The sequence below is a fragment of the Equus przewalskii genome, chromosome 25 (genome assembly GCF_037783145.1).
Source record: "Equus przewalskii isolate Varuska chromosome 25, EquPr2, whole genome shotgun sequence".
NCBI classification, from domain to species: Eukaryota; Metazoa; Chordata; class Mammalia; order Perissodactyla; family Equidae; genus Equus; species Equus przewalskii.
The window spans coordinates 22013346-22036381 of NC_091855.1; the positions used below are offsets into that span (position 1 = coordinate 22013346).

General features: G+C 46.0%; 1 protein-coding gene across 29 annotated transcripts in view; it reads left to right on the forward strand.

Annotated features, from left to right (window-relative positions):
• Positions 1-10171: 10171 nt before the first annotated feature.
• The window catches only part of TMEM63C (transmembrane protein 63C), a 77935-nt gene continuing 65070 nt past the window's right edge, over positions 10172-23036 (forward strand). For 8 of the 29 annotated variants that reach the window (XM_070594309.1, XM_070594316.1, XM_070594337.1 and 5 more), the window contains exon 1: positions 15085-15592. The gene's annotated coding sequence lies outside the window, so the exon portion shown is untranslated. Of the gene's footprint in view, positions 10345-15062; positions 15593-23036 lie in introns of those variants that run through there. The other 21 variants (XM_070594310.1, XM_070594335.1, XM_070594332.1 and 18 more) reach the window with 13 other exon arrangements.

Genomic DNA, 23036 nt, shown 5'->3' on the forward strand with positions numbered 1-23036 from the left:
AGAGAACATATGGGGCAAAGAGAACAAAATAGCAAGATGACAGACTTAAACTCAACCCCTTAAATAATCACATTAAAAGTAAGTGGGCTAAGTGGATGAACCTTGAAAATATTATGCTAAGGGAAAGAAGCCAATCTTCAAAGACCACATACCGTAGTGGATGATTCCATTTATAGGAAATGTCCAGAAAGGACAGTCTATGAAAACAGAAAGGAGACTATTGGTTTCCCAGGGCTGAGAGACGGATAGCCTAGAGGAATGGAAGCGACTGCTGACTGGCATGAGCTTTCTTTTGGAGTGACAAAAATGTTCCAAAATTAGATTGTGATTATGATTGAACAACTTTGTGAATATGCTAAAACCATTGCATTGTACACTTCAAATGGGCGATTTTATGGTAAGTGAGTTATATCTCCATAAAGGTATTGTTTTAAAGGCAAATGAACTAAACATTTTTTAACTAAAGGCACCAAAGAGCCAATAAGAGGGTGAGGAAGCTGCATTAGCCCTACAGACATTGCCAAATTAGAAGAAAAAGCTGCAAACCTGGGTTGTGTTTTATGGCTGCCAGGCCACCCTAAGTGGTGAGTGTAACTCCGCTACTTTAAGCTGCGAACCCTGAGGACTAGCCCTCCTGCCTAACAGCGAACTAGAAATAAATCAACCCTTCTGTAAGTTTTCAGCCAGGATTCTTGTCACACGGTGATCAGGAGAACCTCAAGACTTCAACTTGATTTAAGGTGTTTGCAGGACGGTAGTCCTTGGCACCCTGTAGAGGCAAATGAAAATCCTCTCTGGGGAAGGTACCGTCATCCTAGGCCTCAAGGTATTTCAACAAATACTTTTCCCAATGCAATGTCCAGTTGGATAGTACACAATTAAGTCAAAGATAGCTGAGCCTACAAAGAAACAAGACACTATGAGCAAGAATCAGCAGAAACAACAACCAACAGAAACAGGCTCAAAGACTTGAGGCATTGGAATTCTGGATCACAGGCTATGAAATATATGCTTACTGTACTTAAAGAAATAAAACTCCAGTTTGAAATATCTGCATGGAACAAAAAGAATTAAACAAAATCTTCAGGAAGTGAGGGCAGTCAGTGTAAGTTGCCATGCTCACATTTCAAAGGAGAAAAATGATCATTTTATTAGATGCAGAAGTGTTTGGTGAAATTTAACATCCATTCACAATGCAAACTAGGAACAGAAGGATACTCTTTTAGTCTGATAAAGGGAATCTATAAAAATTACAGCAAACACCATGCCTAATGGGGAAGATAGAAGTTTTCCTTTGAGGTTGGAAAGCAGACAAAGATGCTATCATATTTTCTATTTTACACCCTAGCCAGATCAGAAAGGCAAAAGAAATAAGGGAAGGAAGGAAGGGAGGGAGGAAGGAAGGAAAGGGGAAGGGGAGAAGGAAGGAAGGAAAATGGGAGGGAGGGAGAGCCAGAGAGAATGAAAAAGGTAAGGATAGAGGATTAGTCTGCAAGGGCCGCCATGACAGAATACTGGGAAGCTTAAACAACAGAGATTTACTTTCTCACAGTTCTGGAGTCTGGAAGTCCAAGATCAAGGTGCGACAGTGTTGGTTTCTCTGAGGCTCTGTCTTTGGCTTACAGGCAGCCACCTTCTTGCAGCGTCCTCCCCCAGCCTCTTCCCTGTGTGTGCATGGAGAGAGAGAGAGCTCCTGGTGTCTCTTCCTTTTCTGAAAAGGACCCCAGTTCTACTGGATAAGGATTCCACCCTTATGACCTCATTTAACCTTAATTACCTCCGTAAAGGCCCTTTCTCCAAATGCAGTCACATGGGGGTTAGGGTTTCAGCATATGAGTTTTGGGGTCCACAATTCAGTCCATAAGAGACAGGAAAGGATGAAACAAAATTTTCGTACAGATGATATCCTTATGTACATAGCAGCAAAAAATGTTCTGAAGTTGAAAAACCTTTAACATTTTATTCATACAGATGGTCCCTGATTTACGATAGTTCGACTTATGATTTTTCATCTTTACAATGTGGTGTGAAAGCAATATGCATTCAGTAGAAAATGTACTTCGAGGTTTGGATTCTGATCTTTTCCTGGGCCAGCGATATGCCCTATGCTATTCTCTTGTGATGCTGGGCAGTGGCTGTGAGCCAGAGCTCTGAATCAACCACGCTATCTCAAGGGTAAACAACCGACACACTTACGACCATCCTGTACCCACACAATCATTCTTTCAATACAGTATTCAATAAATTACATGAGATATTCAACACTTCATTGTAAAATAGGCTTGTGTTAGGTGATTTTGCCCAACTGTAGGCTGATGTAAGTGTTCTGATCATGTTTAAGGTAGTCTAGGCTAAGCTACGATGTTCGGTAGGCTAGGTGTATTAAATGCATTTTTAACTGACAATATTTTCAACTTACAATGGGTTTATCAGGACATAACCTCATCAGAAGTTGGAATATGTATATAGTATAAAAAATAAGAATTTGGAAATAAATAATTTTAAAAAAAAGATTTGTAAGACCTCTGTAGGAAAAATTATAAAACTTTACCATATTCTTGGTATAATATACCAATATACTGTATTCTGGGATTGGGAGATTCAATAATTTAAAGACATGAATTCACGCAAAATTACCTATAGGTTTGATCCAATCTGAATCAAAGTATCACCAGGTTTGTTTTTAGAACTTGACAAGATAGTTCTAAATGCAAGGAGCCAAGAAAGGCCAAAGATACTCTTGAAGTATACGGACAAGGTAGGAGAAGGTGCTCTATCAGATTTCAAATTTCACAACAAAGTTTTAGTAATGGTGGTTGTAGGGATAGACAAATAGGCCAAGAGAACAGAACAGAGAGCCCAGAAACAGACCCCACGTATGCGGACACAACATATGGCGAGGTGACCATGCAGAGCATTCAGGAAGGATACTTTGTTTTCATAAATGATGATGGAATAATGGGTATTGAAGGGTAAAAAATGAGATTGGACCCTATCTCCTATATACACAAAAATCCACTCCAGGTAGATTTTTTTATTAAAATAACTGAACATAACATAAAATTTACCATTTAAACCATTTTAAAGAATACAACACAGTGGTTTTAGTATATTCACAAAGCTCATCACCAGTTTCTCCACGTTCTCACCACCACTTGTTGTTGTCATATTTGATTTGCGTTTCCCTAATGACAATGTTGTTGAGCATCTTTTCATATGTTTATTGGCCACGTAGATATCTTCTTTGGAAAAATGTCTATTCAAATCCTTTGTTCATTTTTTTAAATTGGCTCGTCTTTTTGTTGTTGAGTTATGAGAGTTCTTTGTACATCCTGGATACAAGGCCCTTATCTGATATATGATTTGTAAATATTTTATCTCATTCCGTAGGATGTCTCTCTTGATAGTGTCCTTTGATGAACAGAAGTTCTTAATTTTGATGAAATCCAGTTTATCCCTTTTTGCTTTTGTTTCTTGTGCTTTGGGGGTCAATTTGAGAAATCATCATCTACTCCAAGGTTACAAAGATTTACGCCTATGTTTCCTTCTGAGTTTTATAATTTTAGCTCTTACATTTAGGTCTCTGATCTGTTTTGAGTTAATTTTTTGATATGATGTGAGGTAGGGGTCCAAATTAATATTTGCATGTGGATATCAAGTTGTTCCAGGACCATTTGTTGAAAAGACCATTCTTTCTACCATCAAATGGTCTTGGCACTCTTGTCAAAAGTCAAATGACCATAGGTGTCTGGTTTTATTTCTGGACTCTGGATTCTATTCCATTGATCTCTGTGTCTATCCTTATACCAGTACCACACTGTTTTGATTACTGAAGCTTTTTAGTAAGTTTTGAAATTGAGAAGTGTGAGTCCTCCAACTTTGTTCTTTTTCAAGATTATGTTGGCTATTTGGAGCACCCTGCAATTCTATATGAATTTTAGAATCAGCTTGTCAATTTCCACAAAGAAGTCACCTGGGATTCTGACAGAGCTTCTGTTGAGTCTGTCGACCAATTTGAGGAGTATTGCCACCTTAACAATATTCAGTCTTCCAAATCAGAAACATGGGATGTCTTTCCATTTATTTAGGTCTTCTTTAATTTCTTTCAACAGTGCCTTACAGTTTTCAGTGTACAAATCTTGTACTTTCTTGGTCAAATTTATTCCTAAGTATTTTATTCTTTTCAATGCTATTGTAAATGGAATTGTTTTATTAATTTTAATTTCAGGTTGTTCATTGCCATTGTATAGAAATATAGTTGCTTTTTGTATATGGATCTTGTATACCGCAACTTTGCTGAAATTGTTCATTAGATTTAATAGTTGTTTTTGTGGATTCTTTAGGATTTTCTATATATAATAGCATGTCATCTGCAAACAGACAGAGTTTTACTTCTTCCTTTCTAATCTGGATATCTTGCATATATTTTTCTTGCCTAAACGCCCTGGACGGAACTTCCAACAAAGTGTTGAATAGAAGTGGCAGGAGCTAATACCCTTGTCTTGTCCTTGATCTTAGGGGGAAAAGTATAATGTGAGCTGTTGGTTTTTCATAGATATCCTTTATCAGGTTGAGGAAGTCCCCTTCTATTCCTAGTTTGTTGAATGTCTTTATCATGAAAGGGTGTTGGATTTTGTCAAATGCTTTCCTGCATCAATTGAGATGATTATGTGTTTTTTTTCCCTTCAATCTATTAGTATGGTATATTACATTGATAGATTCTTGTGTATTGAACCATCTTTGCATCACTGGGAAAGATCCCACTTGATCACAGAGTATAATCCTTTTAGTATTCTGTTGGATTTGGTTTGCTAGTGTTTTGTTGAGGATTTTTGCATATATCCATGAGGGATATTGGTCTGTCATTTTCTTTTCTTGTGCTGTCTTTGTCTGACCTTGGTATCAGAGTAATACTGGCCTCATAGAATGAGTTAGGAAGTGTGCCCCCTCTTCTGTTTTTGGAAAGAGTTTGGGAAAGATTGGTGTTAATTCTTCTCTAAATGTTTGGTAGAATTCACCTGTGAAGGCATCTAGTCCTGCACTTTTCATTGTTGAAAGTTTCCGCCACCCCCCCCCCCCCGAGCTTTATTGAGATGTAATTGACATAAATCACTGTATAAGTTTAAGGTGTACAGCATAATGGTTTGACTAACATATATTGTGAAATGATTACCACGATAAGTTTAACTGGCATTCATCATCTCATATAGATATAATTTTTTAAAAAAAGCAAAAACAATTTTTTTCCTTGTGTTGAAACTCTTAGGATTTATACACTTTCCTATATATCACACAGCAGTGTTAGCTATAGTCATCATGTTGTGCATTACATCCCTGGTACTTATTTATCTTAGAGCTGGAAGTCTGTACCCTTTGACCACCTTGCTCCAGTTCCCCTCCCCTCCTCCTGCCTCTGGTAACTACAAATCTGATCTCTTTTATTATGAGTTTGGTGGGGTTTTGTTTTGTTTTGTTTTTCAGATTCCACATATAAATGAGATCATACAGTATTTGTCTTTCTCATTTCACTTAGCATAATGCCCTCAGGGTTCATCCATGTTGTTGCAAATGATAAGATTTCATTTTTATGGCTGAATAGTGCTCCGTTGTATATATACACCACAACTTCTTTATCCGGTCATCCATCAGTGGACGCTTAGGTTGTTTCCATGTCTTGGCTATTGTAAATAATGCTGCTATGAACATGGGAGTGCAGATAGCTTTTCGAATTAGTGTTTTCATTTCCTTTGGATATATTCCCAGAAGTGGAATTGCTGGATCATATGGCAGTTCCATTTTTAATTTTTTGAGGATCCTCCATATTGTTTTCCATAGTGGGTGTACCAGTTTACAATCCAACCAACAGTGCACAAGAGTTTCATTTTCTGTTGGATTTTTTTTTTTTTTTGAGGAAAATTAGCCCTGAGCTAACATCTGCTGCCAATCCTCCTGTTTTTGCTGAGGAAGACTGGCCCTGAGCCAACATCTGTGCCCATCTCCCTCTACTTTATATGTGGGATGCCTACCACAGCATAGCTTGCCACATGGTGCCACGTCCGCACCTGGGATCTGAACCGGCGAACCCTGGGCCGCTGAATCAGAAAGTGTGACCTTAACTGCTGCACCACCGGGCTGGCCCTGTTGGATGTTTGTGACTACTAATTTGATCTCTTTACTTGTTATTGGCTAATTCATATTTTCTATTTCTTCTGGAGTCAGTTTTGGTAGAGTGTGTGTATAAGAATTTGTCCATTTCATCTAGATTTTCTAATGTGTTGGCATATATTTGTTCATAATAATCTCTTATAATCCTTTTTTATTTCTTTAAGGTCAGTGGTGATGTCCCATTTATTGTCCCATTAAGAACATTTATTCTTGATTTTCGCAATTTTAGTCCTCTTTTTTTCTTGTTCAGTCTAGCTAAACGTTTGTCAACTTTGTTGCTCTTTTTAAAGCACCAACTTTTGGATTTGTTGATTCTCTCTATTGTTTTTCTATTTTCTATTTCATTTATCTCCACTCTAATCTTTATTGTTTTCTTCTTTCTGCTTTCTTTGAGTTTAGTTTGCTCTTCTTTTTCTAGTTTCTTAAGTTGGAAGTATAGGTTATTGATTAAAGATCTTTGTTCTTTTTTAATGTGGGCACTTCCAGCTATAAATTTCCCTCTGAGCACTGCTTTCACTACATCTCATAAATTATGGTAATTATATTTTCATTTTCATTCATCTCAAAGTCATTTCTAATTTTCCTTGAGATTTATTGTTTGACCCATTAGTAACATAAGGGTATATTGTTTAATTTGCACATTTGTGAGTTTTCCAGATTTCTTTCTGTTATTGAATTCTAATTATATTCGATCTTGGTCAGAGAAGATATTTTGTATAATTTCAATCTTTTTAAACTTAACTGAGATTTGTTTTGTGGCCTAACTTATGGTTTGTACTGGAGACTGTTGTGTGTGCACTTGAGAAGAATGTGAGTTCTGCTGTTGTTGGGTGGAGTGTCCCATAGACATCTGTTAGGTCCACTTGGTTTATAGTGTTCACTATAGAAGGATGTAGTCTTCTATATCCTTGCTGATCTCTACCTAGTTGTTCTATCCGTTATCAAAAGTGAGGTATTATTGTCAAACTGTCTATTTCCCCCTTCAATCTTGTCAGTTTTTGCAACATATGTTTTGGGGGTTCTATTGCTAGGTGCATATATGTTTTATATTTTTATATCTTCTTGATGGAGTGACCTTTTTATCATTATATAATGTCATTCTTTGTCTCTGGTAAAAATTTTGTTTTAAATTCTATTTTTTCTGATACTAGTACAGCCACTCCAGCTCTTTGCTTACTGTTTGCGTGGAATATATTTTTCCATCCTTTCAATTTGAACTTAGTTGTGTCTTTTGATCTAAAATGAGTCTCCTGTGAGCTTATACTTGGACATTTTTTTGTTCATTCTGTCAGTTTCTGACTTTTGATTAGAGAGTTTAATCCATTTATATTTAAAGTAATTGCTGATTAAGAAGGACTTACTTCTGTCATTTTGCTATTTGTTTCCTGTGTCGTCATATACCACTTTTGCTCATTATTTTCTCGATTACTATTCTTTTTTGTTAAGTAGATATTTATTTTCTAGTGTATCATTTTAATTTCCCCATCATTTCTTTTACTATATATTTTTTAGTTATCTTCTTAGTGGTTGCTCTGAGAATTACAATTAACATCTTAATTTATAACAGTCTAGTTCAGATTACTATCAATTAATTATTAGTTTCAGTTGTATTCAAAAACTTTGTTCCTATATAGCTCTGTATCCATCTTTATGTTGCTATTGTCACAAATTACAACTTTATACATTGTGTGCCTATCAACATAGATTTATAATTTTTGTTTTATGCAATTGTCTTTTAATTCATATAGGAAAAAGAAGAGCTATAAGCCAAAAATACATTAATACTAACTTTTATATTTACTCATACAATTACCTTTACCAGTGCTCTTTATTTCTTCACATGGAATTGAATTACTGTCTTCTCTCCTTTCATTTCAGCATGAAGGACTCCCTTTAGCACTGCTCATTGGATAGGTCTACCAGTAGTGAACTATGTCAGTTTTTGTTTATCTGGAAATGTCAATTTCTCTTTCATTCTTGAAGGATAATTTTGCTCTTGAATTTCTGGTTGACAGTTTCTTTTCTTTCAGCATCTTGAATATGTCATCCCACTGCCTTCTGGCCTCCGTGGTTTCTAATGATAAATCAGCTATTAATCTTATCAAGCATTCCTTGTACATGATGTGTGGGTTCTTTCTTGCTGCTTTCAATTCTTTATCTTTCAACAGTTTAATTATAATGTGCCTTAGTGTGGATCTCCTTGCGTTTATGCTACCTGTAGTTCATTCAGTTTCTTGGATGTGTGGTTTAATGTTTTTCATCAAATTTGAGAAGTTTGAGATCATTATTTCTTCCAATACTCTTTTGTCTTTTTCTCTCTCTCTTTTCCTCTGCCTCTGCCATTATGCACATATTAGTATTCTTGATGGTATCCCACAGGTCTCATAGGCTCTATGCATTTTTCTTTATTCTTTTTCCTTATTCTCCCCAGACTGGAAAATCTCAATGGACTTATCTTCAGGTTTGCTGATTCTTTCTTCTGTCTGCTCAAATCTGTCTTGAGCCCCTATAGTGAATTTACCATCTCAGTTATTCTACTTTTCAACTCCAGAATTTCTATTTAGTTCTATCTTATAATTTCTATCTCTTTATTGATATTCTCTATTTGGTGTTATTCTCATGGTTTCCTTTAGCTCTTTGAGCATATATAAAAGGTTGATTTAAAATCTTTATAAGAAGTCCAATGTCTGGGCTTCTTCAGAAACAATTTTTATTAATCGCCTCTTTTCTTGTATATCGACCATCCTTCCTTGTTTCTGTTTGTGCTTCCTAATTTTTGGCTGAAAACTAGACATTTTGAATATTATTATGTGGCACCTCTGGGAATCAGATTCTTCCTCTCTCCAGGGTTTGTCGTTGCTGCTTGTTGTAGTAGTAGTTGTTTGTTTGTTTAATGTCTTTTCTGAACCAATTTTGTAAAATCTACATTTTTTGGTATATATGGCCACTGAAGTCTCTGTTCCATTAGCTTTGTGGTCGGCTAGTGATTTGATAGAGATTTCTTTAAACACCTGGAACAAGGACAGAAAAGAACTCTCCCAGTCTCTGTAGATGGGCTCTGTGTTTGTGTCAGGCATGCCTTCAAAAGTCCACTAGGCAGTATACAACTCTCCTTAACCTTCACTTTCGGCTTGCACAGAGACAGAAGGCCAGCCAGAGAGGAGAGAGAGTTTAGGGCACACCACACAGCAATAACAATGAATAAGCTACAGCCGCATGTTACAACATGGGTGAATCTTAAAAATATAACACTGAGTAAAAGAAGCCCAACAAGAAGTACATATAGACTCTGATTCCATTAATGTCCACTTAAAATACAGATCAAACCGAGTTATATTGATCAGGGATGGCAAAAGTATAAAGAAAAGGAAGGCTCACCATTTAGGTCAGGATAGGCTTACCTCTGGGTGGAGGGTGGGTAGAAGAGAAAGGGCTGTGACTGGGAACCAACACAGGGAAATGTCTGGTGATAATGTTCTATTTCTTGACTTAGGTGGGGGTCACACCAGTGTTTGCTTTGTGATTATTCACTATAGTGCTCATTTGGCTTTTATATATACTTTTCTGCATGTGTCTTATATTTCACAAAGTTAATAAAGGTTGTACAACAAAGAAAGAGTTCATTACTGAAAACAGATGCCAGCTCCCAGTGGAATGAGTACAACAGAGTGGCTTTCAAGAGCCTGGCCATGGACAGGGGATCTTCATTTTGTAGCCCAGAAGAAACTCAATCGGAAAGCGATATTTCTGCCCCATGAGGATGCGCTTGGGGCGGGTCCTTAACCTCAATAAACTGTCAACACGAGGACCCAAGTATTCTTTAATGACCTAATCCTACAGGGCATCAGCCAGGCTCAAGATAGAATTGAGGTGCGGCTGCTCAGCCTTCAAACCCCCAGATCGGTCTGGAAATTCTCCGTTTAGCTCAATTCTGGATGGAAACCCTCCCTGTCAAATGTCACCAGAGTTCCGTCACGACAGTGGTGCTTCCTTTGTGATGTCGTCAACATCCACTTCTGACCTGGCCTACCAGAAGTTTCCAATATTGATAATTGGTAGCGGCTGTGGGTGTTAGATGACAGTGACCTCGCACTAGTCATGAATTTCCCGTCTTCCAGGAGAGAAGTACTAGTCAAAGAGGCCGCTGATAGCTAAGAGCATCTACCTTGTGGGGCTTTGGTGAGTGAGGCCCCAGCCTGAGGCCAGAGGTGAGGGGGAGGCCGGGAGGCCAGGGCTGCACCGGTAGAGGGGAGGCCTACATCCTCTGCCATGGAGGGTCAAGTGGCTATAGGGCCCTGACTTCTCCATTCTGGACCCACCAACTTGGGGAATACTAGCTTCCGATGAGGGGTCAGTGCTGCGTTTCTGGACCTACGCCTGAGGCCCTGTCCTCTCTCAAAACCCACAACCTGATGTCTGGTTCGATAGAGGACACTGGAAAAACAGTTTTCCATCCCAATACATTGCTTCCCTACCTTCTGCAAAGGAAATCAAATTCACTTCTGTTCAGAAAGGCAGATTAGAGTGGTGACAGAAGCCCAAGCTCCGAAACGGTTCCACTTTCTTGGAGAGTCTTGATCTGGCTCTCGGGGACAGAGAACACCCTAGAGTATCTGGTTTGTCACTTAGAGTGTGAGTAGTGATGTGATTCTGCCTCGAAAATACTGTCCCTGTCAGTGGTATGCGTTTACATTCTGAATCCTACAGCAAAATGTGAGGAGTCTCATGCCCATCCCCTCCAGACCCGCTGCCCCGCCCCCTTACTCCCTACCTAGCAGGCTTCCCAGCACCCGGCCTCGAGGCGATGGGGACACTAGTGTAGCTCTCCTCTCTCGAAGCCTAAAATCGCTGGAGCCGAACTGATGAGAAACAGGCAGTGAGCACACCTAGCTGCCTCTTTCCTGGGTCTCCCACCTTTGCCCTCTCGTTTTGAATTTTCCTGAACATCTCATCTGGGCCGCACAGAAAGGGAATGTACAGTTGTGTACGTCGCATACAGTTGTGTAGGCCATGTACAGTTGTGTAGGTCACGTACAGTTGCATTTGTTTTTAGCAGTTACAGTCAGTTCTGCAATGAACGTCATTGAGCATGTAGGTCTTTGTGAGCTCAGGGGAGTGTTTTCGATGAAATGATTTCTAGACAACAGGGGCGAGGTCCTAGGACCACTGTGGGCTCATGGCACTCTTGGCAGTAAGGGTTGTGCCCCTGCAGCTCTTTGCTGAAATGGTCTAGGACCTCAGGCAATGTCACTGGTCAAGATTCTAAATCAGCTAGAGGGACCCTGCTAAGCTCTGGCATCTAATGTAACACGGACTTCACCCCCATAGCCATTAAGAAGTATTTATTGAGTCAGGGCACTGTGCTAGATACTAGGAATAAAAAGAAAAAAGAGGTACAATATGACCTTAACAAGATTTATAATCTAGTGGGGGAGAAGATAAATATCAGTGAATCAAAATCTCTGCCTTCTGACCCTTAGGAGAGATATCATTTTGGGTAACCAAGTGTTCTGGATGCTGAAGGTATGCTACCCTTATGCACAAAAATTTTATGTTAACCATTTTTGATCAGAAATACTTTCTAAATATATCATATAATTGTTTTCCTTTTAAAATAAAATATTCAGTCAGAATTAAGCTTCTCTTAATGATTCAGGATTGTTGTCTGAGCATATTTCCAACATCACCCTTTAATACAATGATGTCCCCAAGGCCTCTTGGAGTGACCCTGAACTAAATGGCCCCAAACTTCTGAGTTTGTTTGACGGTTGTTCTATCTCCTCTTGCTCTCGGTTTGCTCTTCTGGTTTCACTGTGCTTGCTTTTTTATAAGCCCTCGCTCCTTCCAATATGCTCCTGCTCATCTGCTGTGGGCTTGACAATCAGGATACTAGGCTTCTCAGTTAGGCTATTGGTTTAGCTGCTGTCATGGTGACCCAAGTGGTCAGCAGTCCAGGGCTTTTCTCCTCCAGGATGTTGTGAAACTCAGATTCTTAATGTGTCTTGTTGATTGACCAACCTTAGGGTGTTGTCCTTGTCAACATCATGGAAGCTGCCCCCTACCTCCACCCCTATGTCCATGGTCCAGTCTACACAAGGGGAAAGAGAAAGTGGAGAGCAGGCAGCTTCCTTTTAAGAATGGGGCCCAGAAGTGAAACATATCACTTCCACTCACATCCCATTGGCTAGAACTTAGTCCCATGGCTGCACTTGGCTGCAAGGGATGCTGGGATATGTAGTCTCTAGCAGGGTCACCATGAATTCAGGTTTTAACTTTGGAATATCTACTGCTGAAAGGAAGAGGGAAGGGAAGGATAGAAGGGGCACTTAGCAATGTCTGCCACACTGGATCTGTTGAAACTGTGTGTGGAGGTAAATGTAGGTAGGCTCTCCTTGAAGACACAAGATGCTCTCTGCAGAAAATGCACCTCATCTTGACCGTTTGACAGTTCCAACTGTTTGGGTTGCTCAGAGGCCTTTTGTTTCTTTGTTGTTGTTCTGGATTACGTTCCCAGACGAGACATTGGAGGTTCACAAAGCAGTCATGAAGGCAATAACACTTATCATCTTTCAGAGATCTCCCACCTCAGTCCACACGAGTGAGAGCATGACAAATGTTGTCAGCATCCGCAGGCCAGAACGAGCTTTTCTTTGAAGGCCTCCCAAGGCCACAGAGCCGTAGCTATTCCTCCCCACACACCTTCATTAGCACCTTCCACCAGCCTGACACTCATCCAGGTGGTTGGTGTTTAGCTGGTTGGGACATCGGGGTCATCTCTTTTAGCGTCGTACAGCCCACTGGAATTTCCATGGCTTCTCCTTCCTCCTCTTCTGTATCTCCGTTTATTGCACATCCTTGATGCCCATCAGGTCTTGTTTCCAAGTAAAAGTGGCTCGGATGTGGGCTCAACAATCTTATCCCTTGGCTGTTGCTCAAAACTCTTCATGGCTCCCTTTTACCTCCTAAGTCAAGTCCAAACTCCTAAGCCTGGTATTTGAGGCCTTTCAAGACCTGCTTACAGCCTCCCATTCGGGCCTCAGCTCCCACCAGAGGGCACGTTCAGGGGTCAGGCTCATCCAAGGAGCTGGTGGACGGCACCTTAGCGAGGGGGGTTGGAGAGGTGTTGAAACTGGCTTTGGGTCTGGGCTTGAATACCCAAAACTCCTCACAAGACACACAGCCACGGATGCCTGGGGATTTCAGTGCTAGGGTCTTCTCTGCATTCTGTCTGGGACCTTCCAGGAAGGGAGAGATTAACATTGACCAGGCTTCTTCTGTATGTGAAAAACTGAGCTAAGCACCTGACATGCATTTTATACTCAAAGCCACTCTGTGAAGTAGGTGCTATTGTTGGACTCCTTTTATTTGCAAAATGCACCCATTTTACAGATGCAGAACTTAATCTCAGCATGGTTAAGCAACTAGTACAAAGTCACCTGGCTGGGAAGAGGCAGAGCTCAGAGTTGAACCAAGGTTCAGCTGGATCCAAAGACCATGTTCTTCTACTTAACACAGGCCCTTTCTAAAGGAACAGCTATTGCCTCCACGCATAAACCCCTTAGTCCCTGGAGTCACACACTTGTTCTGGGATGAGGGAGCAGAGAAAGGAAGGACAGGCTGCTTTTGTCCAGGTTTTACTCTCTCCTGCCAGCACCATAACAACAGCAACAACAAGCACAACTAATAGTCACCGAGCGTCTACTTTGTATACAATATCTCACTTAAGCCTCACAACCATTCTTCTAAGGTTGTTATTACTATTATTGCCCCATTTTACGTATGCAAAGAATGAAGCTCAGAGAAGTTGAGCCCCATATTTAGAGGGCCCAGCTGGGACTTGAATCCAGGCAGCTAGAGTTCTTAAACACTACTCTTATATTTATCTGGTTTATCTTCGTTCCCACCTGCCTTTATCCTAGAAGAGGACAATAGAAGTGTTGGGGCCAAAGGGCCTTGACCCCTAACTGGCCCAGCGCTCTCAATATCACAGATGAGACACAAAAACAAAGTCAGACAGGTCAAGCGAGTTACCCAAGATTGCACAGCACACTAACAGCTGAGCCAGAGCTAGAACCCAGATCCCTGATGCCCTATTGACCAATAATAGATGTTCAATAGCCTTCCTGTCCCATGAATGAATCAGTGAATGAATGACTGGGTGAGTAAGTAAAGAAATGGACAGATCTTAACAGAATCTGTCTTGTGGCTCACTTTGAACTTTCATGGGATGGCTGGGTCAGAAGAACCAAGGTCGGCGAGTGGGGACATAACCAGGGTGTGGCAGCCTGGAGGGGGTGCTGTGCTACAGGGTATGGGGAACCAACCCAGGAAAGCATAGCCACCCTTAGACCCTCCCCCAGCATCTGAGGACTTTGTATTCACACTGCTTCCTCTACGCCTTCTTATCATATTGCTAACGACTCCAACAATCAATCAATATCTTACTGTCACAAAACTGTGGAGAGAGAGAGAGAGAGAGAGAGTCACTTTCAGACTGCTCACCAGCCCTCCTCTCCCATTAGCTACAGCACTTCGCATACTAGATAATATCTATGAGATGACATGCCTAGGCCCCTGCCTGGGAGAGTGGGAGCGGCTGTTTATCTGTCCTTGACTTTGCTGATTTTGGGGGGTTCAAACCTCGGCACCTGCCTCCAGCGTCAAAACCAATCATGTCTAGGAGAGTAGCCAGGACTTTGAGGAAACTGGAGACATGCAGGGCTGTGGCCCAGTCCCTTGGTCCTCCAGGCAGGGCTGTGGCCAATTTGTAGATCTTTCCTACCTTGGGGAAGAAGGAGGCGGAACTGGGTACCAGCCACTGGGCGATGCCAGGAGCTCGTCCCTGGGCGGGGCACAGCACTGCTACCTCTGTGCGGTTGCGTGCCTTTCCCTGCTTTGGCTGGCGGGGTTGGGAGGTTTGGAAGACGGACATGTCTCAGAGGAGAGCTTGGAGTGGCACTGAGGGCTGTAGTGGGGGTAGAGAGTAACAAGACAGCAGCGAGGCCCAAAGCATCAGAGGATGCTGGATCGACTGCAGCAAGGGACTGGCAGCTGTGTGCATTTGCGATGGTGATTTGCAGATGGTTCCTGGTAGCGACAAAGTCTTTGAGGCGGAGCCTGGGTCTTTGCATAGGCTAATTCAGCCTGGGTTCCTTGGCGGGTAGGAGCAGCCTTGGGGCGGAGCCAAGGTTGGCTCCTGCCGGGGAGGAGCTGGGATGCCACTCCCGCGATGATGCAGAGGGGAATTTGCTGACAGTCCCTTGCCAGGTGGGGCTGGCTTCACCAGGCCCGCGAGGAGGAGGACCGGCTGGCAGTCTCCTCCCAGATAGGGAGCGTGTTGCTTGTCTACGCATCCCGGCGGCCTGAGCACCTTGCCTGGGTCTGAGGCCGTGGCGGTGAGCGCGCAGATGTGGTGAGCTCGCGGGAGGTAGGAGCCAGGATTGATCCGGCCGGGAGAAGGGGCGTAGAATCCGGGTCCTGGACCGGGAGGGGGTGGGGAAGGACTGCTTGCTGTCTGCTTTCCGGGACCTCGCCTGCGAGGGATGGGGGTGGCGGAGACTGCGCCACACTCCCTTGCCACGCTGGCTATCCCCCAGCGTGGACCCAAGGCAGGGTGGAATGAACCACCCACCAGGGAGGGCTGTGGCTTGGTCGACCGTCTTCTCTGGGTGGGGGGAGATAGTGGGTAGGAGGTTTGCCTGGAGTCTGCGGGCCGCTTGCCAGACTGCCGGGTGGGAGTTGCCTTTCTGGACCACCCCACCCAGGGATTCCCCGGGGCTGTGCCGCCCACTCTGGGCTGGGGTGGGAGGGGTGCGCTCTCCTCCCGCAGCCTAGTCCCCCGTTAGGAGTTATGACAGCGTCACTGCTGCGCTGCTGCTGGATGGGGGTCTCATTTTGTGCTGGATGGGCTGGGCTACTGGGCCCCCAAAGGCAAAGGATGCCACCTTTTCTTTTCTTTTCTTTTTTTGAGGAAGATTAGCCCTGAGCTAACTACTCCCAGCCCTCCTCTTTTTTGCTGAGGAAGCCTGGCCCTGAGCTAACATCCATGCCCATCTTCCTCCACTTTATATGTAGGACGCCTACCACAGCATGGCATGCCAAACAGCGCCATGTCCGCACCCAGGATCCAAACCGGAGAACCCCGGGCTGCCAAAGCGGAACGTGCGAACTTAACCGTTGCGCCACCAGGCCGCCCTGTCACCTTTTCTCATATGCTTTCAAAGAAAGGTTCTTGCCTCCATCCTCACCTTGGCCTTGAGAGGGAAACTTTGGATTTGAATGATGGGCCTGGGAAACTGAGGCCCAGAGGTGCTGTGGCATCACCAAGGTCACCTAGCAGGTCGTACAGAGCTGGCCTCGTAGGCACTGCCTTGACCCGATGCTCTCTGGAGGGCCAGTGACCCATCTTGCTCTCTAGACCTCTGGTCCAGTCTGGGGTGGACCCCCCACCCCAGCGCCCCCTTTCCTCATCCCTGAGAATAGAGTTACAACTTCTGCATGGGCCCCCAGGATGTCATGGGTGTGAACATTGGAGGGATCAGAATTGTCTGGGGACAGGAGAAAATTGCTCGTGAAAAATGCTCATCTGACCAGAGGGGGCTGTGGGGGTTCAGGGAGAGATGGCGAGCTGGCTTCCGGGAGAGGAAGGCCAGAGGGGCAGCCCGGTTCTGGGCTTCAGTCTTGTGTACCAGCCTTGATGAAAGCCGTGTGGCAGTTCCCAGGCTGCTGTGGGGAGGACTGGGGACAAGGAGATTGACTTTCTCCTTTAACGGCCTGAGTCTCACAGGAGAAGAGGCCGGGAGCCAGTCCGCCTTCTCTTGGCATCACACTCTGTGATTCTCGCCTTATCCTTGCTCTCTCCTCCACTCCTGTCCCCAGGAGAAATGTGCTGCATCGGCTCTGATGCCCCTGGAGGCGAACTTCTCCTGGATTCACCTTGTCCTCCTTCTCCCTGGGGCAGATGCCTTTCTCTAGAGGGAAACTGAGGCAGGGAGAGAGCAATATTTTATTTTAGAGCTGGAGCCAGCCAGCGTCGTTGGGCAGGTGAGGAAACTGAGGCTCCGAGGATGCAGCCAATTGCTTCAGGTCTCTTACCTACACACAGGCCTCCTGACACCCCGGCCCCTCAGGGGCGGACTGGACGAGGCCCCTTCCTCTCTCCTCCTCTCCCCTCACAGCCTCTCTCTCGCCCTGTGAAGGTGAGGCTGTGAGTGCCTCTGATGGGTGGGGTGGGGGTGTCCGTGATGGGGGACAGCTCCAACATTTTCTCCTCCTCCTTTAAGGTATGTTCTGAAGTTACTTGGGAAAGAAGCAACTTGAAGAGGGGAGCCAAAGTCACTTGGTTACTTTCCCATCGTGCTCCCATGGGGGATGCACAATTTCTGTGGGCCTCTCAGAGCCAAGAGCGGCTGTCCCTCCTGCCCTGGTGCTGGCAGCTGTGATCACAGCCGGGAGGGGGCCCCTGGGCTGAGGGACTGCCGTTATCTCTCTGCCAGCATCACAGGATGGTGGTTCTGCCCAGCCCGTTATTCTGAGTGAAGGGAAGTTACCATCTGCCTGAGGCATGAGTTGCTGCTTTCAGACACACCCTCCGAGCACAGAGCCCTGGGGATCCCGCCGCATGCCTTGGGCTGCATATTGACCACCAGTGATCACTGGGGTGACCTGTGGAGGGGATGGGGCTCCCAGTAAACCAGATCAGGACTAGCTGCCCATGGGGAGACGGTACAATGCCAGAGGGAGCAGAGGACCCACTGTTTGTCCAGCTCCTCTGCTGGGATGCCTCAAGGGTCCCTTCCAGCCTTTCTCCTGGAGGAAGGCCACCGCCCTGTGGTCCCAGGAAGCCGGTGGTGTGTCTCTCCTGACCAGCAGAGCAGAGTCAGGCCTGGGAGAGGCCCCCGGGTCATGGAGGAGAACCACTTGTAGAGCAAGCCCCTGGTTCTGGAGCGAAGCCCCTTTTGGCTGGCAGTCGGGCCTCAGTTTCCCTACCTGACAGCTGGGCATGAACACACTTCCCCAGATGGGTGGGAGGGCTTTGGAAACCCAGCAGGTGTTTATTACAGATGAGAAGCGTTTTTCCTGGAGCTTCTGGTCCAAGCTGAAGCCATGTGTTTCCGGCCTCGGCGGGGGAAATGAGGCTAACCCCTCCACAGAGGACCCCTCTCCCACATGGCCAGTCTAGAGCGCCCTTCGAGGCTTGGGCGGCATGCTATTCCCCCAACCCACTTCAAGTTGTGTTTTGGCCCTCGAGGACTGCTTTCCCCCGCTCCTTGGCTGCCTGTGACATTGAACAGGATTTCCACGCCATGAAATGCTGGTGACGGGCAGCCCCATGGACCTTCCTGCAGGCCTGTCCTCCCCACTGACTCCTGAATCCCATGGGCTCTCTACTCTGGTTCTTCCTGGGAGCAGCTGGTGGAAGAACCATAGAGATAATGGGCATAAAGTGCTGGGGGCCGTTTGCACAGAGTGTCCAGGGCGTGGGGAGTCCGCAGGGCATTCAGACCCGTGGGCAGGCTGGGTCTGACAAAGGCTGTGATGAAAGTGCTTGGGGAAAGTAGTAGGTTTCGAGCGAGATCAGCAGCCTGTAGTGCACTGTTCCGCCTGAGGTGGGGCCGTGCTCTCTCCTCTTCTCTCCCGGGAGAGCCGTGCGTCTGTGGCTTACTCACACATCAGCAGGGGTGGTGTAAATCAGACTCCTCATTCTTGCCCATGAGTTGGCTGGTGCAGCTTATGCAAAGGAGGGTTCCAGGGGGAGCTGAGATGAGAACCTGGGGCCACTGAGGTGAGAATGTGGGCTGCTCATGAGGAGTGCTGTGCCCTTGTTCTAGATCTCTCTGGATTGCTCTGGGCCAACCAAGCCTGGCTCTTTAGAAGAGCGCCCGTGGCCAGAACTCCACACCCTGTGTTTCTAGGGCAGAGTATGTACCCAGGTTGCCATGTTCCTTTCCAGCACCCCTGGGGCTGGTACTGAAACATGCAGAGGCAGGGGCAGGGGGGAGGGTGTGCTCCGTTGTCCCCTCCTGGTGATTAGTAATGTTCCAAAAGGGAACTGAAGCACAGACCCACTTAGGAAAGCAGGACTAGGCCCCAAGCATCCTGGGCTCCCCCTTCTGCTTGTCCCACCCTTCCACTTTGCTGTTTGCACGAGCACCCTTGAGAAGAAATTGAAAGGGCTGGGCTGGGGTGGCTCAGATACGGCACAGCTCCGTGCCTGGAGGCCCTCATTTGTGCCAAGTCAGGGCCTCTGGTGTCCTCAGAAGATCAGAGACAGAGGGGCCAGGCCAGCTTCCAGCAGGATGCCAAGCCTGCCCTCCCCATCCCTGAGTGGCCAAGGAAGGTGGCCCTGGAGACAGGAGCCTTCTCCTCACTCTGGTTGAGTCGTCTCAGAATTGTGCCTGACCAGAGGGTAACTGGCCTCAGGCCACAGGGTCCTGGCAAAAGAGCAAGGCGTCCTGAGATCTTTGGAGATACAGATGCACGAGGTGGACCTGTGTTCAATTGGCGGGGGATACGGCTGTTTGTTGGGTTTTTGATGTGGAGGCCTTATCACCTCAGGTGTCTGAGTGGCAGTGGTTTGGCCATAGGCTGGAAATGCCACAGGGGCAACTGGACACTCACCCTGGGCCCCGTAGGAAAAACAACTGTGCTTTGATGGGGGCATGGGAGCGTGGGGGGCATGGGAGCGTGGAGGACAAGGCACACACAGACACACTGCCTGGGGGACACCTGGGAGCTGGGTTCCCACCGGCTTCATTACCTGCTAATGCACCTCTGCGGATCTTCTGTTCCCAACATGGTGAAATAATCCCCGGGCATAGGGCCATCGAGAGGATGAATGGGAGGAAGCAGAAAGGTGCCCAGCATGTGCTTAGTGACTGGGAGCCCCCTTCTCTCCATTCGCTTGCCCCTTCACCTGCTCAGTGGTGGGCTGTCCAGTGGGCTCTGGTCTAGCTTGTCACACTTTGGTGGAAGTGGCTGACCAACAACGTTGATGGCTCCAGACACTGTTTGGACTGTGCTGTTACCTTCAAAAGAGCTTCAGATCCCTGAGGACCTGGCAGAGGGAGAGGTCGTCTCAGAACCAGAGGGTGTGTGTGTGGCAGGTATAGGGCGGTTGTCTGTTCTTGTACAGCAAGGTTGCTTGTACAGCAAACAAGCTGGTGTTGGGCCAGGGGTCCCTCCTAGGCTGGGACCTCTGTGCCCAGGGCTGCGAACTAGGCCAGGCTTCAGAGAGACCCTCTCAGGCACCAGAACAACAACAGGCTTCCTGGTGCCACTTAGCGACTTCACCCTCCTTGTCATTACTTTGTAATCCTCTGCACACCCCAGGAGAGGGGCGGAGCAGGTGATTGATGAGAATGCTGAGGCTCAGAGAGGTTGTAATAGCCACACACACACACACACACACACAAGTCCAGAACCCAAACTGGCCCCCAGGCGTGATTCCAGTGGCGTGTCCCTCCTCCCAGAGCACGGCCGACACAGCCTCAGCTCTCCTGCTATGGCTGCTGCTCGTGGTTTTGCTGAAGTTGCTTAAGACAAAAGGACGTGGAAGTGAAGGTCGTGCGTTTCTCCCCTTCCCCTCCACTCTGGGCAGGGTGCCCAGAGCTGGGCTCTGCTGAAGGACAGCAGGGAAAATGGAAGGATAGGATTCCCACCCCACCCACCCCACCCCACACCCCGGGACATGCTGAAAGCGTGTTCAGGCGAGCTGAGCCGAGGCAGCGGGAGAAGATGCAGTGTAGCCAGGCCCTGGCTCCAGGCTTCATTGAGGAGGCTCCTCCGGGCCTTGGCCCAGGCACCTGCGTGGAGCATCTGGGATGCAGGGGACGGGAAGCGATGTGCAAGCCCGGGGCCCAGGCTCCCAGAGCTGCAGAGTGGAGGAGCAGGAGGAGCCCGAGTCTCAGTCTCTTCTGCCGGTCTGGGGAGGGAACCCAGGCCAGCTGGCCCTGATCTTTTCTCAGAGGCAGAGGAGGGAAAGAGTGGGAGGAGCAGGCTGTCTGGCCGAGGCCTTATTCCAGGGGCCGGGTCTCCCAGCTACCTGCCTGCTTATCGAATGAGTCATCTTCGAGCCCAGCTCTGACCTGGTCACTTCTCACTGGTCCCCAGAGCCTGCCATTGAAGACTCATCTGGGATTAGGCCCAGGCTACTTGTCCAGTCGGCCCACCCCCTTCCCTCACACCCCACTCAGTCAGGCTCGGAGGCTCTTCGTACTTGGAACGGGGGATGTGCCAGACCACCCTGAGGTTTTTACAAAGCACGCGTGCCCAGCTTTTCTATCCTGCTCATCCCCCGCTCGGCTGAGAACCGCTGCTCTGGCAAATCAAATTCCCTGGACTGTCCCACCCACCTCCTCCTCCCAGCCCGTCCTTGTCCTCATCCCCATCCTCATCTGTTCAGAGTCTCCCTGCCCTTCAAAGCCCAACTGGAAGGCCACCTCCTCCATGAAGCCTTCCCTGGATCCCAGCCAGAGGAGGTCTCACAGCCTTTAACGCGCTTGTCCCATTCCAGGCCGTCTCATCTGCTAGACAGTGAGCTCATCCCTCCATTTATCAGTGGGCGTCACACACGTGCCCTCGGTAATTCACGGGGAAGGGCAGGGAGGCAGGTCAACAGATAAGGACGACAGCTTCAGAAATGCGGCAACTGTGGCGGTACGAAGCGCCAGGGGACGTTTTGGCAATGGCAGTGAAAGCTGAAAATGTGCCTCCTTATGACCAGTTGCACACAGTTACCTGGGGAAACTCATATGTGTGCGTGAGGAGACAGTTCCAAGGATGTCCAGGGCAGCCACGTTTGAAACCTGACAAAGAGGCCTCAACCTCAGTGTCTACAGTCAGCTGAAAATGTGATTTTTGCAGCAGTTAAAATGGGTAGAATTGGGGAATTTTATTTTATGTAAATTATACCTCCATGAACGCTTATATACGTACACACACATTCTGTATTAGTGTGAATAAATCTCAAAAAACCAATACTTCAAAAAAAGGAAACTGCAGAATAATACCATTCGTGAGCATTTAATTCTAATAAAAATCACAAGGCAGTACTATTTATGATTGATGGATGCAAACATCTTGCAATACCTGCCCAGTTCATGCTTGTGGGGTCTCTGGAGAGGGAGAGGAGCAGCTGAACTTAACAGGGAAAAAAGGGACTTCTCATTGGTCAGTAACACTTTCAACAAAAAAGATCTAAAGCAAAGATGACAGCGTGTTAACATTTGTTCGTTGCATTGCTTTTATACTCTTAAACTTCTTGTGTTTAAAATTTTTCAAAATTAAAAAAAGTAATCTGGGATGTCAGAGGAAAGGCCTAACTTTTTCTGGGGAAGTCAGGAAAATTCCAAGAGGAGGTGACAGCTGGGTGCTGAAGGAAGGGTGGGAGTGGGCGGTTTAACTGGATGTTGGGGAGACGTGGGGTGTGCGAGGCCAGGGAATATATGGGCAGGCTCCTTGCACTTTTTAAATGTTTGTTGAATGACTTGTATTTGTCAAGCTGCCCCTCCCCGGCTGCCTTCCTCATCCCTGATTCTAGCTCCTCTGATTCTGGGCTGTGTATGTGGTAAATAGGGTCCAGGAAAAAAACCGAGTGTCAGTGGATGATTTTTCTAAGTCTAGATAATCTAACGAGGGTTGGGGGAGAAATGAGCCAAATATACAAAATTGAACATTAAAAGGAGGAAAATAGCCACTGATGCAGAGAAAATAGAAGGAATTCTTAAAGGATACTGTGCTCAGACACTTGCAAATTCAGTTGAAAACCGGCTGAAACTGATAGTTTTCTGAGAAAATATAAATCATTAGTTTGACCCCAGAAAAACTAGAAAACTCCAACAGACCAATAATCATAGAAGAAACTCAGTCTT